General features: G+C 41.7%; 1 pseudogene; it reads left to right on the top strand.

Annotated features, from left to right (window-relative positions):
- The first annotated feature begins 12,378 nt into the window (after positions 1 to 12,378).
- On the top strand, positions 12,379 to 21,019 carry LOC132426346 (non-histone chromosomal protein HMG-17 pseudogene; annotated as a pseudogene).
- Positions 21,020 to 23,257: the final 2,238 nt, after the last annotated feature.

Consider the following 23,257-nt stretch of genomic DNA (forward strand, 5'->3'; position numbering starts at 1 on the left):
ACAGAAAAATAGATCGGTGGAGCAGGATAGAAAGCCCAGAGATAAACCCACGCACATATGGTCACCTTATTTTTGATAAAGGAGGCAAGAATATACAATGGAGAAAAGACAGCCTCTTCAGTAAATGGTGCTGGGAAAACTGGACAGCTACATGTAGAAGAATAAAATTAGAACACTCCCTAACACCATACACAAAAATAAACTCCAAATGGATTAAAGAGCTAAATGTAAGACCAGACACTGTAAAACTCTTAGAGGAAAACATAGGCAAAACACTCTGACATAAATCACAGCAAGATTCTTTTTGACCCACCTCCTAGAGAAATGGAAATAAAAAATAAACAAATGGGACCTAATGAAACTTAAAAGCTTTTGCACAGCAAAGGAAACCATAAACAAGATGAAAAGACAACCCTCAGAATGGGAGAACATAGTTGCAAATGAAGCAACTTACAAAGGATTAACCTCCAAAATTTACAAGCAGCTCATGCATCTCAAGATCACAAAAACAGCCCAATCCAAAAATGGGCAGAAGACCTCAATAGACAGTTCTCCAAAGGAGATACACATATTGCCAACAAACACATGAAAGTGTGCTCAACATCAGTAATCATTAGAGAAATGCAAATCAAAACAACAGTGAGGTATCACCTCACAGCAGTCAGAATGGCCATCATCAAAAATATCTACAAACAGTAAATGCTGGAGAGGGTGTGGAGAAAAGGGAACCCTCTTGCACTGTTAGTGGGAATGTAAATAGATACAGCCACTATGGAGAACAGTATGGAGGTTCCTTAAAAAACTAACAATAGAACAACCATACGACCCAGCAATCCCACTACCAGGCATATACCCTGAGAAAACCATAATTCAAAGAGAGTCATGTACCACAATGCTCATTGCAACTTTATTTACAATAACCAGGACATGGAAGCAACCTAAGTGTCCATCGACAGATGAATGGATAAAGAAGATGTGGCACATATATACAATGGAATATTACTCAGCCATAAAAAGAAACGCAGTTGAGTTATTTATAGTGAGGTGGATGGACCAAGAGACTGTCATACAGAGTGAAGTAAGTCAGAAAGAGAAAAACAAATACCATATGCTAACACATGTATATGGAATCTAAAAAAAAAAAGTGGTCAGAAGAACCTAGGGGCAAGACAGGAATAAAGATGCAGACCTACTAGAGAATGGACTTGAGGATACGCGGAGGGGGAAGGGTAAGCTGGGACAAAGTGAGAGAGTGGGATGGACATATATACACTACCAAATGTAAAATAGATAACTAGTGGGAAGCAGCCGCATAGCACAGGGAGATCAGCTCAGTGCTTTGTGACCACCTAGAGGGGTGGAACAGGGAGAGTGGGAGGGAGGGAGATGCAAGAGGGAAGAGATATGGGGACATATGTATATGCATAACTGATTCACTTTGTTATAAAGCAGAAACTAACACACCATTGTAAAGCAGTTGTACTCCAATAAAGATGTTTAAAAAAAAAAAAAGATGACTTACAAATACTGAGAGAAAAGGGGGTTGAGAAAGAGAAGCTAGCCAAAGAGACCAAGAAGTAGTCGTCAGAAAGCTAGGAGATGTAGAAGATAATAGTGCTGAAGAGTCAAAATTTTTTAAGGATTGGGGTCCAAAGGTTCAAAATCAAGATGTGATCATTCACATCCATCTAGTCGGTAACATTTTAGAAGTCTGAATGTCAATGCTGGCAGAGATGTTGAAAAACAGCACAGGAACTCTCAGGTGTACTGTCTTTGGGAGTATAAATTGGTATAATCATTATGAGGGCAATTGGCAATATTTATTTACTAAAATCAAACGTGTGGGGCTTCCCTGGTGGCGCAGTGGTTGAGAGTCCGCCTGCCAATGCAGGGGACACGGGTTCGTGCCCCGGTCCGGGAAGATCCCACATGCCGCGGAGCGGCTGGGCCCGTGAGCCATGGCCGCTGAGCCTGCGCATCCGGGGCCTGTGCTCCGCAACGGGAGCGGCCACAACAGTGAGAGGCCCGGGTACCACAAAAACAAAAACAAAACGTGTGTAAACCAGCAATTCCTCTAGGATATCTATATATATCTATATATACCTGTGTGTATATACATATATGTGTGTCTGTGTATATGTGTGTGTGTGTGTATATATATGTATATATACACACACACACACACACATATGCCCTATAAACATTCCCACGCATTTGCCAGAGAGACGTGCAAGAATGTTCATCACAGTATTGTTTATAATAATGAAATTTGGAAATAAAATGTAACATAAACAAATTTGACTGCATTCATTTAATGAAATGCTGTACAGTTAATACAAATAAGCTAGCATTAGGTGAATCAAGGATTGCTCTCTAAAACAGTAACGATCAAAAAAGTTAAATGGCATTGTATTATGTTTCTTATATGTAAAATTTTTAAGTGAGATAAGACTAAGTATCATTTATGGATGTATTCACATAAAGTAAAAGTTTAAAAATAGGTTTGGGAATTATAAACTGTCCAGAACCACTGTCCTGAATTCTGGACAGTGGTTCTCTTGAAAGGAGGGAGAGCCACATAGGGGATCTAGTTTTTATTTCTTAAAAAACATGTTTGAGATAAACATGGCAAAATGTTAACATTAGGTGTTTTTGTTGATTTGGGGTCTATGTGGGATACTTTGTACAAAGTTAAAAAACAACAACAACAATTTTTTTATTCCCCATTGAAAAAGTGGGTGGACAAAAATAGACTAATACTAAGATAATACTATAACTCACTCAGAAAGTAGGGGAAAAGTCAACAATTGAAACAAATGCTTCTTTGGTTTCTATACTCTCCCAGAAGGTTAAGGGTACTTTTACTGATTTATCAGGAGTGATGAGAAAAGTAGGAGGAAGGGTTACCATGATGTGTAACATAATTTTTCAGGAAGAAAGGAGGCTCAAATAATATCTAAAACGTTATTGCCCTTTGTAATTTCCAAAGTGTTTATATGTAGGTACTATTATCCTTCCTTTACAGATGGAGGTATGTTACATGACTTGCTAAAAGGTGCCCAGCTAGTAGTGGAGAGCTGGGTCAAAGGACCCGTGTACATCTTTCCCTGTGTTCCTTCTTGCCTTATCAGCTGCAAGTTCAAGTTCACAAAACTAGATGTTAGAGCAGGAACTTGAACCCAGGTTTTCGTTTCAAGACAAACTAAACTATGCTATGTTCCTGGACCACATACATTTGCTTAAAGAGCTATTACTGAAGTTAAATGCCTTGTGCTGTTTAGAACTGCCTTAGAAGAAAGAATTGTTGAAATTTTTAAAAAATGAGTATTTTCTAAACTATGCATTTTTACACAGTATTTGTTTACCCTTTTTGATATATATAACACTGCTTTATGTTTCAAACTTATCTTTTTTTCCCTATAACCTTCTGTTATGCTGGTGTTTGGATTTCCTTTTACAATGGGGAAGTGGATTTTTAAGATGGTGAAGGTAAGTGTCATAAGATCATTTACCAGTTCTGTGAATTGGAAACTACCATCCTTTATCCCTTAAGTGAAATGCAGTGTTTTGCAAAAGAGACCACTCCAGTGGCTAAGATGCCCGTGGTAATGTGGCCAAGAGCTGTATGTTATAGACGTATTGATTATTAGAGATTGCCAGGCTGTCTTGCTAAAGTATTATAATTAAAACCCAAGATAACAGGGTCTATTCTGTACCTTACCTTTCACCCCAACTACAATATTATACTTCAGGCCAAAGAGTGACTCTTCCTGAGTGCAGTGGGGGGAAAACATTACCATTAGTGAAAACTATCATAAACTCACAAATACTAGTTTTTATTAGATCTTGCAGTTAGGAAGTCCTTCATAAACTTAGCAGAACTGGATTCTGCTAAGTGGGAATTGAAGCCAGGGAACTGAGGTGAGCAGTGCGTGGAGGTGAGGACATACAGGCTTCAGGAGAGGCCGCTCTGTCAGAAACCTTTGAATGAGATAGAAAGGGAAGACGGAGGGCAGAAACAACAAGAAGATAAAGGGGTAAAAAGAAGGGTCATGATAGTTGAGAGATTTGAGCATGATTATAATTAGAAGGAAAGGAACTTGTAGAGGAGGGAGAAAATTCATGGAGTTAGGTCCCAAAGGACGTAGGCCTTGAAAAAGACACCCTTTCTTGGAAACAAAAAGGAAGTGAGAGAATGGTGTAAGCAAATTTATAGCTGTGAGAGAAGAGGTTTGTACTAGATGGTCTCAATATTTTTTGTGAAGTGGAAAGTATGCTGTTTGTGAAGGAGGAGGGGTAAAAGGTTGGTTTGGGAGGGATTTGAAGAGAGAATGGAGGGAGTTTGGAATATTCAGCCGACTAAAGAAAAAAGCATTAATGAACAGTGTTGACCACTGAATTGAGTTTGGAAATCATGAAAGCGTAGTGGTTTTTATGATTGCTTCTAGTACCTCAGCTGAATGGCTTATAGAACCAGGCATGTGACAGGACTGACCCAGAATCGTGAGCTGGATGACGACGGATGAAGGAGAAAGACGAGGATGAAGGGAAGGAGGTTGAGGCGTTGGTGCCTGGCAGAATATGACACTGTTCTAGACATGTGTGTTGGAAGAGAGACACCAGGGAAGGAAAAACATGGAGGGGGATTGAAAGCACTGGTGAGAGAAGAGGCCATATGACCAATTAAGAGATCCAGGCCAGATATGGAAAGACATGGGACCAAGAATAAACTGGAAGAAAAGGCAGCATCACAGGAATGAAGGTCTTTTTTTTTTTTTTTTTTTTTTTTTTTAGGAATGAAGGTCTTGATGCGATTGTGGCATCAGGCATACTGAGGATGCTGTCTGTGGATGGAAGGATAAGGGTATTGAAATCGCTCAGAACTACTCCATAATAAAGCAGAGAGTGTGGCAGTGGCCCTGGAACTGCGAGGCTTGGGTGTTTAACAGACCATCCACACGAATATTGAAATCGCCTAGGAAGTGATGAAATGAATTGGGGTTTAAAGGAATAAAATGCTCCAGGTATAATGTTACTGTGGAGAATGATCTGGAGATAAATGGCTGTTAGGGACAAAGCAAGGTAAAAGGTGACAAAATCGGATGGAATAAACCTCAAAGGAATGAAAGTTTTTACAGGAGAGTGAAGTGCTTTAGACGAGGCTACAGGACAAAAAAGGGTAATACCTATTCTGAGCCTCGTGGTACATGCAGTTTGAGGAAACTGCAAAGGAAGTAGTATCTTTGAGAAAGGAGTCAAGGACATTCATCAGAAAAGCTGTACATGTATCGGTGAGTTTGTTTATAGTGGAATAGGTGGCCAAGGCCCACACTGGAAGGGGCTAAGGGGGGATTTTTGTGGGAAAAGTAGAGATGAGGGGTCAAGAGGGTGTGCTGTCAGGTACACAGCAGTTTGGAGCTGGAGACAAGAAGTGAGAGGAAGCTGATGGATGGCTGAGGAGTCTGCCTTCTGAGCAGGGACCAGGAATGACAACTACTTGGATGGAACTATAGTTTCTCAGCTTTCTGTCTAGTTGCTTTGACCCTGGTTAACCTAGGGTCCCAGCAGCGTTGAGCCTTGTCTCTGTAGGAGTGTGTCTAGATCCATGGTGGGGTGGTTATTGCTGGATCCTTGCGGGGGCTACTGTGCAGAAGGCTGCGCGCGGTAGTATTTGGCCTGGTCTCTGCTGGACTTCCTTATGGTTTAAAACAAGCAGCCGTGGATTTGCCACGCTCTGGTAGGCATGCAGCAGACATCCCAGAGGACAGAACCCAAGGACTTTCTCTATGGACTGCACCCTCTTTAGTATAAGGGTCATTATCTGTGCTTTACATGAGATGTAATCCCTTTTTTCCTGCTTTTGAGAAAGATTTCATTCACCAGTCTTTTGGAGGGAGTATGATAGAGTGGAAAAAGCATGGACTCATATCAAAGTCTTACTGAGGACTATCTGCCAGGCTCTGTGCTAGGTTCTGGGAATTCAGTGATGAATATGACGTGATTCTTGCCTGAAAGATCCTTACAGCTTAGTAGAAGGAGAAACAAAGATAAATATGTTCAGTGACAAATGAGGGGTGCCTTGATAGATGCAGAGGTGAGAAAGAGTGGGAGCCCGAGGGAGCAGCAGTGAGTTCTGCCAGCTTGAGGTCGAGTGAGAAGGCTTCTCAGTTTTCTCTGCTCATCATCCTTCCATTCTGTGTGCACGTCTGTTTTCATCATTAGTTTTCTTCATTCGTTAGTAGCATCATATCTTGCCTAAACTAATCTGTTCTCCATACTGCAGCCAGAATATTATTTCTAAATTACAAATCTAATTCCTTGGCTTAGAATCCTTCAACAGCTTCCTGTTGCTTCTAGAATAAAATAGTTCACAGGCCACTGCGGAGTCTCATCTTCCTGACCTCTCTAAACCTCAGTATTTCATCACTTTTCTTCTCTTACTCATTGCTTTCATTTTAGATAAACTTCTTCCCACCTGTGGCCCCTAAACCCCCAACTGCCCCCTGGTGCTCTTCTGATCTGACACAGTTTCTGTACGGGCACACCTCCGAGCTACTGCAGGTCACTTCCAGACCACCGCAATAAAGTATCACAGTAAAGCAAGTATCACAATAAAGCAAGTCACACAAACTTTTTGGCTTCCCAGTGCGTGTAATAGTTATGTTTACACCATACTGAAGTCTATTAAGTGTACAATAAATAGCATTATGTCTAAAAAAACAATATATATCTTAATTTTAAAATATAGCTAAAATATGCTAACCATTATCTGAGCCTTCAGCAAGTCATAATCTTTTTGCAATAGTAACGTCAAAGATCACGGATCACATGTCAGCATAACAAATATAATAATAATGAAAAAGTTTGAAATATTGGGAGAATTGCCAAAATGTGACACAGACATGAAGTGAGCAAATGCTGTCGAGAAAATGGTGCCGACAGACTAGCTCGCTCGACGCAGGGTTGCCACAAGCCTTCAATTTGTAAACATAATTTCTGCAGAGAGCAATAAAGCGAAGCAAGGTGGGACAGGCTATGCCTGTACTTCTGCTCTCATGGCGCCCACTGCATCGTATTGAAACGCCTAGTTGTTGGTGTCCCTGACTAGACTAATCCCAGGGCAGGGATCAAGTTGTTTGTTTTGCTTGGGGGGTGTGTGTGTATCACACAGAAGAGCCTCGAGCATGAAGGAGTCAGAGAATACACGGCCGCCTGCCCTGTACTTACGGTGGCAGTGTAACCACACTGTGGCAGTCACAGTCACACCCTTAGGAAGGTGATTTAATTGGTTGGGGCCTTCTGTATGTTCCTTGAGTAGCTACATACAAGAGAAATTGAACACTGTCAAGAGTATGTCAACAATATACTCAGTATCCAACAACTAGATGGCAATGTTGTTCCTACCTCTAAGTGGAGAAGTTGATTAAAGTTAAATTTTCTCTGTCAATGAATGGTCTGTTTTTACATTATTGCATGAGGTAGTAACAGGACTGTTTATTCCATTATCTACTTATATCCTGAATTTAAATATTCCTTAGTATTTATTCCCTATTAAAGTTGAGCAATTTCAGTCTATAGAAATAAAATATCGTAGAGACCATCTTACTTCATCATTTAACTATGATAGTTTATACCTAATCATACAAGTGCTTTTGTCTTTTTCATCATGATTATCTTATCTGGTTCAGAAATTAAGACACACACACACAGATCTCATTAAAATGTTACACTAATCTTTTACTCAGATTTGACATAAAATGGTATAAAGATGAAGTTGGTGGTCCTCAAATGGAAGCGTGTCTTTTAAAAACAGTTTTATTGAGGTATAGTTTACATACAGTAAACAGTAAACTCATTTTTTTTTTTTTTTTTTTTTTTTTTTTTTTTGCGGTACGCGGGCCTCTCACTGCTGTGGCCTCTCCCGTTGCGGAGCACAGGCTCCGGACGCGCAGGCTCAGCGGCCATGGCTCCCGGGCCCAGCCGCTCCACGGCATGTGGGATCTTCCCGGACCGGGGCACGCACCCGTGTCCCCTGCATCGGCAGGCGGACCCTCAACCACTGCGCCACCAATACTCATATTTAAAATATACAACTGACATAAGCACACACCCATGAAATCATCACCACAAAGTAATAAACATACATCCATTACCCCAGAAGGTTTTCTCAGGCCCTTCTGTCACCCTTCCCTGCTACCCTTCTCAGCCCCCAGCCTCGGCTTTCTTTATCTATAACTTAGTTTGCATTTTCTAGAGTTTTATACAAAAGAGATCATCATACAGTATTTACTTTTTTAATCTGGTTCTTTCACTCAGCATAACTGTTTTGTGAACCATCTGTGTTGTTGCATGTATCGGTGGTTAATTCCCTTTTAGTGTTGAGTAATATCCCCCTAGCGATGCTCTGGAGAAAACAACTTTGAGCTTTCTCCTGTTAGAAGAGGAAATGATCATGAAGCCTTGGGACTTTTATTTTTCTAAACATTTAAATGAACCTTTCTGACTAAAAGAGTCTGACATGAATCTACATTAATATTGTGCCTTTTGTGCTCTTTCATTGTTGCTCATGAAAATCTCAGGGTTAGCTTTTTGTGTGGTCAAGAGGACCACACTGGTGGCTTACTGAAAATATTACCTTTGAAAGAAAAAAGAAAGGGCCACTTGTGTTGCTGTACAGTGTCTTTCCCAGGTGTCAGCCCATCATAATTAAAAAACTGGAAATCTGCTGTCCATTAACCTGTGAACAAACAAGTTAACAGCTAGGTTATTCACGGTTCTGCAAACATGCCAAATGCTTTCCCACGCCAAGTCTTTCTTCATACCTCTCACTCTTGCTGAAATGTTCTTTCCTCCATTACCGACTGAGCAAATTCTGCCCATTCTTTAAGGTTTTTCTCAGCAGGGTTGAATTTCTTCCTTCTCTGATCTTTCATAGCACATTCCATCTTTCTTTTATTCATCTTTATATGTAGTATTAACTTAAAGTTTTTTGAGTGTCTATCTTATTTTTATACTATTACAAGCTCTTTAGGGGCAGAAATCCTGTTTATTCATCTTTAAATCCCTCAAAGTGTAGACTAAATGCCTGGTACCTAGTTGGTACTCAATAAGTGGTTGCGTGAGTGAATATATCTACCAATAAGCTGGAAAGTCGTAAGTAGTTCCGTTATTAACCTGCTTGAGAATGCTGCTGAGATTCCAAAGGGAGCATCCATTGAACACTTCAATACATTCGGAGCCGTGTGAGCGTTATACAACATTCCTCACCAGCATTACAAATAGTGAATCATTGCCATGATACTGTATTCCACCATGTTCCAGGCTTGTGGTCTAAGCATTAGAATGGGCACTTTTGATACGGCAGGGACATCTAAGATGAAGAAAGAAATTCATCCAACATAAGATGATTCTTTATAGTTGCACACCACATCTGTTATTGACAGCAGGCATAGGCTAGCTTCCTCTTACCTTTGCAATCTGATTTTCCACAACTGCCCTGGTCAAAACTCCCAGCCAAACTGACTCACACACCAAGCTTTAAAACTGAAGCTTTTCCTTGTTCCATTCTTCTGGCATGGAATTCGCTTCGCCGTGCAATTCCTATTCCTTTCCAAGCACAGCACATCTCCCACTTTCTCTGTGATGCATCCCTGGCCATTTTAACCCACAGTGATGCTCCCCTCCTGGAAATTCAGCTTTACTGTCCTTTCTGCTCATATCAAAACATCTGATATTTGTGTCGGCTCAAACTTATTTCGTTCTTGATTATTTGACATTTTTATTTATAAAATAAATAACAATGTTTCCAAACTGTTTTCCAGTTTCCCCCAAACTGGATTGGGACCTGGGACCATGGATTTTACTTTGTTATGTCCCTCACTACCCCAGCCATAAAGCCGTGCACAAAGGAAATGCTCACTCAGTGTTTACTAAGTGGATGAATTTTATCTCACCTGGAAATGCAATAATTGTGAAGACATTATATACGCCCCTAACTTGATTAGCAAAAGTTGGACGATTTTCACCATCAAAATCAACCTGCAAAAGACAGACCAAAAAATAAATAAATTTATTCCCATATGACCTGTAGTGGTTATGAGTTTGCATATGACCAGCTAGTGGATTGCTTAAGTAGTGGCATATAATGGTAGACAGCAGGGTTGGGCCTGATTGGCAGCTAAACACAGGTTTAGGAACTCTGTTTTAAAAGTTTATCCACTGGTAATAAAGCTCTGAGGGATCAGTTTACGTAAACCGCTGAATAAATTAGACTGCCAACTTAAATGTATTAACTTCCCATGAGAAAGGTCATCATACAGGATGACCAATCCACTTTAAACCAGTCATAGGTTAAAAGATGGCTCAGTGAGCCAGAAGAAGAAACCAGAAGGTGCTCAAAAGAGATTACTTGTCACTTCAACTTGCACTTGGGGCTATAGGAACCTTACTGCTAGAGCTTAGCACCTGTGAACTCTAACAGTTCATGGGAGGTAAGAAATTAGGTAAATTATGAAAGAAAAAGCTAATGCTTTTTAGCATTTGCCAAAAAGCCAGGCATACCATGGACCGAGATTAAATCAATAGTGTAGGTACTGCTCTAAACCAGGCATTTAATTGATAAGACCCCATTCCTACTTGCAGTTACTGTTTGCCATGAGCTGTGGATTATATAACCTAGAGGAAACCCAGCGCTTGCTAAGTAGTAGTATCAGCAGCATACATGGTGTTTCTGTATTCTGCAAGGTAGAGGTGTCACTTGTTTTCTTCGTTTTGAATGTCGTAGTTGTGAGAGAAATTCAGAGGCCATTGGTTAGGTCCAGTGAAAATTTTCAAGCAATACATGGTCATAGGATCTTTTCAAAATAAGCACTTTTACTATTGTTTTGAAATCCTTTTAGACAAGCCTAATTCTTCTGTTATGCAATAGCCATTGCTTAGAAATGGTCAAATTTGATAAGTGAGTTAAAACCTCAAGGGCCAGATGTAGTGCATGACAGGGCTCTGAAAGATTCATCCAGTAGGATTACGGAAGCACTCAGAGTTCTATTTTGAGGAACCGTAAGAGCAGAGGGAGACTCAACAAAGTCCTTAAGGACAAGTAGACTTTCTGGACAGTTCTGAGGGTCCTTCTAAAGTTGCTGTTATAAGTTTACAGTGGCTTCAATTCATCGATCTCTAGGAGTTCCGAGGCAGCCATCGATTATTCTGCGTGTCTGCTACTCTCTCCTCGTGGGAAAACTGTTCCTTCCTTGATTCTGTCATCTAGTTCTAATGGAGGCTACTGACTCAAGTGCCTTGTCTAGTTATAAGTGATTGGTCCGTGAGTGAACACCTGATCTAAGCTAGGTCAGAGCCCTCCCTTGGGATTTTCTGAACTATAATAAGAGGAAACAGTAACTTTCCAGGAACCATAGGATAGGACGCTTGAGACTATTTCTTGTCGTGTGGAGAAAACCAGTACATTGAGAGAAGCAGAAAAGACAGAGTGAGTCCCAGCAGCAGGCGTCTCTAGTTCCAGCTGTCTTGGAGCCCCAGCTGTACTCTTGACACATGAGCTCCTCTGGTAGCTCCATTAAACTCTCCTTTTCTCTAAACTATCTTGCATTGATTTTCATCACAACCAACCAAAAGAGTTCTAGCCCAGACAAGCACTCAGAAGCCTGGGTATAGGGATGAAAAGTAAATGCTTATAGTGTTCCCAGGCTGCATCTGAGCCAGGTAAGCAAGGGTACAAGGTAGTGAGGACGTTTGTGAAAAGCTGGACCATGAAAAGCTGAGCCACGCATCTAGGCTGATTAAGAAATGAAGTGGCAGGACGGGACTTTGTAAGAAAATTAATGTGCTAAAGGAATGGAAGATACTGAAATCCAGGATTTAGGAGGTAGAGCCGTTCCTGGCGACAAACCTAAGTGCAGTCACGGAGTAGATCAAGTGTAGTGTGTTAAAGGTCATCAGATTGAGAGGGTTCAAGGACACAGAAGATAGGGCTGTCCAAATGGACAAGCGAATGATCCCAGATGACGGTGGGACTCACGTGGAGATAAAGACCATAAACTAGAGAAAAGGATAACTAGGAAGTTAGTAGATGGCAGTAAACAGCAGGAGGAGAGAGGTAGATGGTTGAAAACTATAATTCTGAAAGGAGAGGCTTCTCCATGAGGGCGAGACAGATTAACAATCTCCACCCCAGATGGTAGTAGAAAGAGTCGTTTCCTAAAGGGAAACCAGGTTTCTGCTTAAGGCCAGGAGGTGGGAGGAGTATTTTGTTATAAGGATGAGACTATAGGTGAGTTTGTTTTGAATAGGCAGGAGTTCCAGAGGACACAGGGCAGAGGACAGAGCCAGAAGAGGAAGGGTTTGGGAGGATTGCAGAGCGGAATGGGAGAGGATAGCTTCCTGGAGAGCCTTGTATTTGACGAAGTGCTGAGTGTGATGGGAAAGTGAGAAGTAACTGGCCTTGGGTGTCTCAGGAAATTCTTACGAAAAGATGTTTCAGAATGGGCCCAAGCAAAGGCTTAGGAGGCATCAGAATTCTGAGGGAGGGGACAGTTGGCATCTAGGTCTAGGGGTGCATTTTTTCCTACTCTATGTCAGTAGAGACATATGGTACTAACAGCCTTTATTCAAGGTTCCTTTTTTTTTTTTTTTTTTTTTTTTTGTGGTACGCGGACCTCTCTTGTGGCCTCTCCCGTTGCGGAGCACAGGCTCTGGACGCGCAGGCTCAGCGGCCATGGCTCACGGGCCCAGCCGCTCCGCGGCATGTGGGATCTTCCCGGACCAGGGCACGAACCTGTGTCCCCTGCATCGGCAGGCGGACTCTCAACCACGGCGCCACCAGGGAAGCCCCAAGGTTCTTTGATTTACTCAAATATGTTGAGTATCTCTTTTGTGCCAGGCACTGTGCTAGATTCTGGGGATGGGGTTGCAATGGCAAGAGAAAGGAGCGGCCACTTTCCGCAGGAAACAAAATACAGTGTGAGCCGTAGGCCTATTGGATGGTCTGAATGTTTGTGTTCCCCCAAAATGCTTATGTTGAAATCCTAGCCCCCAGGGTGATGGTACGGGGAAGTGAGACATTTCGGAGGTGATTGGGTCATGCGTGAGGGCAGAGCACTTATGAATGGGATTGGTGCCCTTATAAAAGAGGCCCCAGAGGGAGCTTGCTTACCCCTACCACCATGTGAGGACACAGTGGGAAGTCTGCAGCCCGAAAGAGGGTCCTCACCTGACCATGCTGGGACCCTGATGTTAGACTTTCAGCCTCCAGAATTGTTAGACATAAATTTCTGTTGTTTTTGAGTTACCCAGCCTGTGATGTTTTGTTATAGCAGCCTGAACAGATGAAGACACCAGTAAATAGACAGTTATAATGTTTTATATCATGATGGGGAAGTACAGGGTGTGATAGGAATACGGACGGTAGGGGTGGGACACGTAACCCAGATTAGGAATATCAAGGACTGCTTCCTGGAGGAAGTGCTGTATAAGCTGAGACCTACATTGCGGTGTGAATTAGGAGGAGGAGATAGAGAGCAAGGGAAGACAGAGTGAGGGCGCTGTATGCAAGAAGAGCACGAGCAGTGTCCCAGAGGCAGAGACATTGAAAGGGGCCTGTTTCCTATCTTATAGGGTCGTTGTGAGATCTAGCTCTTAGAATAGTGTCTTCTGGCACAGAGTAGTATCCCATAAATATCAGAAATGATTACTACGGGACTTCCCTGGCCGTCCAGTGAGTAAGACTCCGCGCTGCCACTGCAGGGGGCATGGGTTCCATCCCTGGTCGGGGAAGTGCGATCCCACATGCCGTGCGGCGTAGCCAAAAACTAAAAAGGAAGAAATTATTACTAAGTCTGGAGCATAGAATTAAGGGTGAGGGTGAAGAGAGATGAGAAATAAGGCTACCCAAGTAAGCAGAAGCCAAACTCTTAAGTCCTGGACCAGGCATTTAGACTTAATCCAGGAGTCACTGGCAAACCACTCACAGATTGTCAGTAGTGACGTAAATTCCATGCATTTTAGAAAGATCGGCTGAGACTAGCAGTGGGGAGACGAGGCAGAAGACTGTTGTAATCAGGGTCTGAACTAGATGGGGAGAATGATGATGGAGAAACGTGGACGGATTTCAAGATACTTAGAAGATAGATGTATTAGTTTCCTAGGACTACCATAACAAATTACTACGAACTTGGGGAAGAAAACAACAGAAATTCATTCTTTCACAGTTTTGGAGGCCAGAAGTCTGAAATCACGGCATCTGCAGGGTTGGCAATCCTTGTTGTTCCTGTAGCAACGTAGCTCCAGAGCCTCCCTCCATCTTCACAGGGGTCTTCCCATGGCCCCCTCCCCTGTGCCTGTGTATCAAATCTGCCTCTCCCTCTTCCTCTCCTTTCTCTCATAAGGACACCAGACATTGGGCTTAGGGCCCATCCGAAATCCAGGATGCTCTCATCTCAAGATCCTTAACTTAATAATCATAGCTGCAAAGATCCTGTTTCCAAATAAGGTCACATTCAAAGGCGCCAGGAGTTAGGACCTGGATATATCTTTCGGGGGGTAGGGGTGGGGCAACAGTTTGACCCAATATAGCAGAATTAACGGGACCCTACTGATTGGCTGGATGGGGGTGAGGGGCTCTGAAGGAGAAGAGAAACCAACGGTAGCTTCCGCGAACAACTGGTGGGTGATTGTGCCATTCACTAAAATAAGTAACACCGGAGGAGAGACAAGTTAGGAGAGGGAAGATGGCATCTCTATGTTGAGGTGCTTGTGGAAATCCAGGTGGGGATCAAGTAGGCAGTAGGTCATATAAATTGTGAGCCTAGTAGATGGAGATGAGGGCTGGGCATACAGATTTGGGTGGCAACCGAAACCATGGGCATGGGTCAGATTGCCAAGGGAGAATCTGCAGAATAAGGAGAACCCTGATCTGAACTCAGATACACAGAATTTTAGGGAGGGACAGGAAGAGTAGCAGTCAGGGAAGTAGGAGAAAGCATGAGGAGAGTAATATCCTGGAGAAGCTCAGGGAAGAGAACTATTAAAGCAGGAGTGAGCTGTTTCTAAGGAGTTTTAGAGAAACCAGAATGGATGGAGAGGTGAGGAATGCAAAGAGGATAAAGAAGTATTTCAAGAAGTTTGGCTGTGAAGAGCAGGAGAGATTGGCAGGTGACAAGAGATGCAGACAGAGGATTTTCTTTTGATTTTTTTTTTTTTTTTTTTTTTTTGCGGTACGCGGGCCTCTCACTGCTGTGGGCTCTCCCGTTGCGGAGCACAGGCTCCGGACGCGCAGGCTCAGCGGCCATGGCTCACGGGCCCAGCCGCTCCGCGGCATGTGGGATCCTCCCGGACCGGGGCACGAACCCGTGTGCCCTGCATCGGCAGGCGGACTCTCAACCATTGCGCCACCAGGGAAGCCCTTGATTTTTATTTAAGATGGGAGAGACTTGTGCCTGCTAGAAGGAGAATTCTGCAGGCGGGAGAGGTGAATGTAAAGGCTAAGTCAAGGTCATTGAGGAGGCAGCATAGGTGAGACATTGACCTCAGACAAGAAGAAAAACATCTCTTGTACTTAAAGGAGGAAGAGGGGCAAGGATGGCTATAGAAGGAGGCAAGTTTGCTGACTTGATGGCAGGAAGCTAAACGTTTTTTTATTCATTCCACAAATATATTTTTTTAACAAATAGTTTGGAATGCCTGGCACATGCCAGGCTCTGTTCTAGATGCTAGTGATACAAAGAGAATAAAACACAGTCTCCATCTCCACAGAACTTACATTTCAAGTGAGAAGACGGAGAAATATATGTGTATGTATGTATTTTTCAATGCCAAGGTAGTTGGTAGACGCTACGAGAAAAAATAAAGAAGCTTAAGGAGAGAGAGTTTTGGAAGAGTATCTGTTTAAATGGGGTGCCTAGGTTCAGCCTCTCTGAGGTAGGCAATGAAAAGGCAAGGCATTAAAGATCTAGGAGGTGCATTCCAGGCAGAGAGAACAACAGATATACAGGTCCTGAGGCAGGTATATGGTTGGCAGCAGCAAAGAATAATAGCAAGGAGGCCCCCTGAAACTAATATAATATTGTAAGTCAATTCTACTTCAGTTGTTTTTTAAAAAGTAAGGAGGCCAGTGCAGCTGCAGCAGAGCAAGATAGGAGAGAGGTATGAGAATGGTAGGCAGGGTTCCGGTCACAGAGGTTTAGTAGTCTTTGGTGAAGACTTTAGATTTTTAGTCTAAGAGTGATGGGGACCTCGTGGAAGGTTTTGAATAGAGAAGTGACGTAATTTGTGAACAAATAATTTGGCTGCATGTGCAGAATAGATGGTAGGGAGCAAGAAAGGAAGTAGGGAGTCCAGTTAGGAAGTTACTGCACCAGTCAGATGAGAGGTGATGGTGGCTTGGACAGGCATGGTAGCTGTGGAGGGGTTAAAAAAAAAAAAAGTCGAATTGAGCATCTATCCTGAAAGTGATGCCCACAGGACTTACTGACAGACTGAAGATGGGATGTGAAAGAAAAAAAGGAAAGAGCCTCAAACACCTCAGCCAGGCTGAGGCAGAACTGATTCCTTCAAAGAAACCCTAGCCCTGGTGTATGAAGGACGTTTGGATGAGATAAGTACATAACACAGGGAGAAGGGAAGGAAGTGTGTATCTGCTAGAGGCCTGTATGTCATTTTCATGTGTCATCTCATTGAATCCTCTCCACCACCTTTGGTGATATTATTATCCTTAATTTTAGAGGTAAGAAAAAATTGCAATGTAAGTTAAATTTAATAATTTACTCAAGCCACAGCTTATATGTGAATTTTAACTCGAGACTGTCTAACAACTATGTTCTTTTCGCTAGCTTAGAAAAATAACACTTTTACAGCACTAGTACAAATTAAAAGATTTAATTTATTTTGAAGCACACTTGTACTTAAGAAAAGTCAGCTTTAACTAGATGATAGTTCAAAGGCATGTATTCATTTGGGGAACAATTCTGAAAGACTTTTTAGGTTCTCAAGGGCTACAGAGGCTAATCGCACTAGTTATTCCCATTTCTAATTTCACTTTCAAAAGATTTATCCCTAGTACAATTTTTGCCCTTATTAGCAGTTATGCCATTTGTTTTTTGGTTTTTTTTTTTTCTTTTTTTTTTGCAGTATGTGGGCCTCTCACTGCTGCGGCCTCTCCTGCTGCGGAGCACAGGCTCCGGACGCGCAGGCCCAGCGGCCATGGCTCACGGGCCCAGCCGCTCCGCGGCATGAGGGATCTTCCCAGACCCGGGCACGAACCCGCGTCCCCTGCATCGGCAGGCGGACTCTCAACCGCTGCGCCACCAGGGAAGCCCATGCCATTTGTTTTTGATGCATGAAGATAGATCCAGAGCTAGAGACTATTCTCCCTGAGAATTTGGGCAAGGGCTAGAAGAGAGAGGGGAAGAAGTACACGAACAACTGCATATAGTGATGGTAACTCTTCAGCTCTGGTCAATGAAAACTTAAGGGGAGAACATAGCATGTGGAAAACTGGAGCAGGGAACCCAGGGAAGCCTATCCATGGTCCCAAGTCTCTAATATTCCTTTGGATCTGGACACTGGAACAATTCAAAGTAAGTCTGTTTCCACCTGGACAAGATTCTTAAAAGGAGCTGGGGGTAAAACCACTTCGTTTCTTTATATTTCTCTCCATAAATGTTTATACTCTCTTTTCAACCTGGAGGAACATAACGCTGGGCATATTTAAGAGTTTTCACCAAAAGCACTGAAGGAAGAGGCAGTGGGATATAATGGAAAGGGCAAGGGCAATTCAGAGACTAAGGTGGCACTGTCGCGGAGGTTCAGGAAAGGGTTGTGGACCTCAGAATGCCTGCTCTACCCCGAGTGTGCAGCCTCGGGTAGGTCATTTTCTGTGAGCCTCAGGATCCTCATTGGTTAAATAGGGATAGATGAGAGTAAAAATAGGAACTGCGTCATCTGTTCCTATGAGAATAAAATGAGACAGTCTATATAAAGTACTTAGCAAAAGGGCTTAACAAGAGTTTGTTACTAAGTTTCACTAACAGTGTGACTCTAGACAAATGGCTTAAACGTTTTTGCCTTTTATTTTCTCAGCCATAAAATGATGGCTAGAACTAGGTGATACTGCAGATTTCTTTACAACTTTATAGTTATGATGTTATGTGTGTTGTTTCTTAAGGTGATAGAAAAGAAATGATATCTGTCAGTGGTAGCCACCAGGCGGCAATAGTGAAGAGTTTAACTGCCATCCTATTTGGGGGGAAACTTCCTAATTTTTTCAGTATACAAATTCAAAAAAACAACAAAAAGCTTTAATCATTTGTAATCCTTATTCTCAAGGAACTACCATTAAAATTTTCATGTATAACCTTCCATCCAGGTTATTTCTTCATATATATATATATATATATAAAAATTATTATTTTTCAATTTTATAAGAAATGAGGATAACAGATGTATTGTTTTGTAATCAGTTTTTTTAACACAAAAATATATGGTGAACACCTTCCATAGCAATTAATGTAGTTCTACACCATCATTCTTAAAAGCGCCATGGTATTCCACAGGTATTTGTTTAATTGAACCATCCTCTACTTAGCAAACACTGACTGGAAAAATTTCCAGAAGTGGAATGCCTGGGCTATACACCTTTTTTTTTTTTTTTTTAAGGCTTTGATACATACCACAAATTTGTCTTTTCCTATATTTTTTGGTTTTGTGTCTGGTAGAGCAAGGTCCCTTATCAGTGCCTTCCTTCAGAATTTAATTGACTATCTAAAGCCTTTATTCTTCCTGATGAAATTTTAAATCTTTTAATCAAATTTTGCACCTCTGTCTCCCCTAAAAATTTTGCTGGTATTTTGATTGATACTGTGTTAAATTTATAGGTTAATTTGGGAGGAATTTTCATCATTACAATATTATGTCTTTCCATCCAGCAATATGGTACACTTCACTATTCATTCAATTCTGTCAGTAAAATTTCCATATTATTTAGTTTCCATTTAGTTTACTTCTGGATATTTTATATTTTTTGTTCCTGTTAATAAATATTATCTTTTAAAATATTCTTCTGAAGGCTTTTGCTGGTATATAGGAACACTATTAATTTTAGGATTATTGATTTTGTAATTGACCATGATACTGAACTCACTTAATGGGTCTAATATTCTTATCTATCCATTCATTCATTCTGTAAATATTCAGGCACTATTCTGGGTCCTGGAAATAAGCAGTAAAAAAAAAAAAAAAAAATCTGTTCTCAAGATCTTTACATTCTACTGAGAAGAAATACTAAACAAATAAATATATGACAGGTGGTGATAAGTGCTAAGAAGGTGGGGGAAGCATAGTAAGAGGATGGAAAGTGACCACAAAAAATACTACTTCAGTTAACATGTTCAAATAAGGCCCCTCTGATAAGTTGAAGTTTGAGGAGAGACCTAAAATGATGTAGTTTTTCTTGGGTTTTCCCAGTAGGTATATATACATCATTATACACTTCCTACCCACAGCAGGATTTCCATGCTCCTGGAAGATTGCCTGTCCAGTGGCAGCAACATCAAAGATTTAGTCTATAAAGGACGCTTCGAGGGTTTTCAGTGTTCTGGATTTAAAGAATGGCTCCACAAGTCCTTCCAGCCACAACACAACAAAGTGAATCAGCTATATGTATACTTATATCCCCATATCCCCTCCCTCTTGCATCTCCCTCCATCCCACCCTCCCTCTCCCACCCCTCTAGGTGGTCACAAAGCACCGAGCTGATCTCCCTGTGTGATGCGACTGCTTCCCACTGGCTATCTGTTTTACATTTAGTAGTGTATATATGTCCATGCCACTCTCTCACTTTGTCCCAGTTTACCCTTCCCCCTCCCCGTGTCCTCAAGTCCTTTCTCTATGTCTGCGTCTTTATTCCTGTCCTGCCTCTAGGGTTCATCGGAACCATTTTTTTAGATTCCATATATATATGTGTTAGCATACGGTATTTGTTTTTCTCTTTCTGACTTACTTCGCTCTGTATGACAGACTCTAGGTCCATCCACCTCACTACAAATAACTCAATTTCATTCTTTTATGGCTGAGTAATATTCCACTGTATATATGTGCCACATCTTCTTCATCCACTCCTCTGTCGATGGACACTTAGGTTGCTTCCATGTCCTGGCTATTGTAAATAGTGCTGCAGTGAACACTGTGGTGCATGTCTCTTTTTGAACTCATCATATAGATTCTTAACCCCATGATGCTTTGCTCTAATCTAGCCTAACTTCCCACTTCTCTTAATCTATCCTGACTCTTTCATTGTGCTGTCATGAGTCAAATCCCCTGGTGCCCTTAACAACTCTTCTAACCGTTCCCTTTATCTTCTTACTCTAACCAAAAACCTGGCCGTCTCCTTGCTTCCTTGCAATACTCTCAAGTTGTAGGTGTTTTGTCTTGTTTTGGTTTAAATCCTTCGAGTCCTGCTTGCTCTCCATTGCCAAATCCAAACCTTTCCCCTTCCTTCCAAAATCCTAGTTCCCTTGAGATGCACACCATTGCACTACTGCCTGAACCTACCCAGGCTGATTGCCTGCTAAAACCAAAATACCAACATTCTCGATAGAATTTAAACAATACACAGAGTTTCAAAACAGAACAGTTGGAGCAGCATGAAGAAGAGGTGAGAGCGACCCCTGGACCGGCCAAAGCTGCGCGCCACTGCGTGCCCGTGTCCAGCGCCCACGTCCCGCCGCCGTCGCCACCACGCCCAAGAGAAAGGCTGAAGGGGATGCTAAAGGAGATAAAACCAAGGTGAAGGACGAACCACAGAGAAGATCTGCAATGTCATCTGCTAAACCTGCTCCTCCAAAGCCAGAGCCCAAGCCTAAAAAGGCCCCTGCAAAGAAGGGAGAGAAGGTACCCAAAGGGAAAAAGGGGGAAAGCTGATACAGGCAAGGATGGGGATAACCCTGCAGAAAACGGAGATGCCGAAACAGACCAGGCCCAGAAAGCTGAGGGTGCAGGAGATGCCAAGTGAAGTGTGTGCCTTCTTGATAACTGTGCACTTCTGCTGACTGTACAGTTTGAAGTACCATTTTCTATCAAGTTTTTTAAAAATGCAGAATTTTGTTTTACTTTTTTTTTTTAAGCTATGTTGTTAGCATACGGAACACTTCATTATTGTTTTTTGGGGGAAGAGCACATGTCACTAATAGGTCTCCGAAGCTGGATTGACATGGGATAAAGAACACCTTTCCCGTCTGGTTGTGAGAGACTTCCTCCTGGTTCCCAGGAAGGAGGGGTTCCTTGATGTTGACACACAGTAGCCACCTTGGCACAAATGCCTTGTGGTGTGGAAAAACTAAATTTAGTTTTTATGTCCTCTTCTCCCTCACCACCTGCAGCCTAGACTTGACTCCCTTAAACCCAGAGACCTGTTGGAACCTGACCCCTCAAAATTGGTTACCAGTATGTCAGGCAATCTGGACTTTGCAGTGTGACCACTGAGATGGTGTCCCTCAAAAGAGCAGTGGTTCCTTTTTTAGGTTGTGGACCTTCAGATTGATACTTCTGCCATTTTCATTTCCATTTCCTGAAAGTCAGGGTCGGCTTGTGAAAAGTTGTTAAACAACATGCTAAATGTGAAATGTCAACCCTCACTCTAAACTTCCCTGTTCAGAGCGTCACAAGAAGACTTCATTGGGTTTTATAGTGGCTTTCAGATTTTGGTAGCCCACTGAAAAAGGGAGTTTGAAAGTTGTTGTATACTGTTAACGATTGTCTGCCCATGTCCTGCCTGAAATACCATGATTGTTTATGAAAAGTATCTTTAATAAAGCTGGATACAGTTTGAAAAAGAAAACGGAACAGTCAAAATATCCAGGATACAATCAAAATTACTAAGCATACAAAGAACCAGGAAAAATCTCAATTCACATGGGAAAAAAAGATGTCAATGCTGAGAGAACACAGATAGTGGAGGTATCTGAAAAAGGCTTTGAAGCAGCTATTTGTTGAGAGACAATTCTCCATTGATCTCATATATTTCTGTATGTCTTTTGGGCAAGGGCATTAACAGCTTTTTTCCTGGACTATCTCTTCAGGGATTTTTGTATAGCAAACATCCTTGGAAGACAGAGATAATGTCTTCCTCTGGGGCCAAGGGCAGATTTGTTTGCTGTCTAGAATAAAAGAGATAATGTCTCTCTCCAGGGCACAGTTGGATAGGTTTGCTAGTCCCTCATTACAAATTGGAGTTTCCCATCAAGTTCCTCTCCTATAATGAAACTCACTGCAAACTCACTGTATCACCTGGTCCTCCTGGCATTACCTGGTGGGACCTGGGGCTCAGGAAACTGGCATAAATGTTGATATTCTACTTCCTGCTACTGCTCTAGGCAACAAATGGTCCTCTGTCTCTGACCCAGGAGACTCACAACTTCTGCCACTCTCCATTAAACTGTGGCAGCCCAACGTGTTAACTTGCAAGTAAGGTAAAATCCCAAGCCCTTCAAAGTTCTCAACGCTATTATAAAAATTATCTTAACAAGCAATCAAAAGCACTTTTGAAACCAATGGAAAAATATATAGTATCAGCAAAGAAATAGAAAATATAAAGAAGAAACATATGTTTAGTTTGGAATTGAAAAATATAGTAGCCAAAATTATAAAAGTTCATTGGATGGTCTCAGTAGCCAAGAAGATGACAGAGAAAAGTATCAGTGAAGTTGAAAACAGATCAATACAAAGTATCCAACCTGAACAACAGAGAAAAAAAAATTGGATAAACAATGAATAGAATCTCAGGGACCTGCGGGATAATAACAAAAGGTGTTGAAATTTTTTTGAATAAATAATGAATGAAGAGTCTCAAGTTTGGCAAAAGACACAAACCTACAGATTCAAAAAGCTCAACAAAGTCCAAACATAATGAACATAAAGAAGTCTGTGCCCAGAAACATCATCATCAAAATGCTGAAAAATAAAGACAAAGAAAAAAATCTTGAAAGCAGCCAGAGAAATGCAATATATTACCTACAGAATAACAACAATTTGAGTTACCATGCAGTCTGGAAGGAAGGGACACAACATTTTTAAAGTGCTGAAAGAAAAGAATGGTCAACACGTAATAGTATATGCAGTAAAAATATCTTTCAGAAATTAAGGTGAAATAATGGCATTCTCAGGTGAAGAAAAAATAAAAGAACTCACTGCCAGCAGGTCTGTTCTAAAAGAATTGCTAAAAGAAATTCTTTAGACAGAAGAGAAATGATAC

Source organism: Delphinus delphis, chromosome 5 (assembly GCF_949987515.2).
Source record: "Delphinus delphis chromosome 5, mDelDel1.2, whole genome shotgun sequence".
NCBI classification, from domain to species: Eukaryota; Metazoa; Chordata; class Mammalia; order Artiodactyla; family Delphinidae; genus Delphinus; species Delphinus delphis.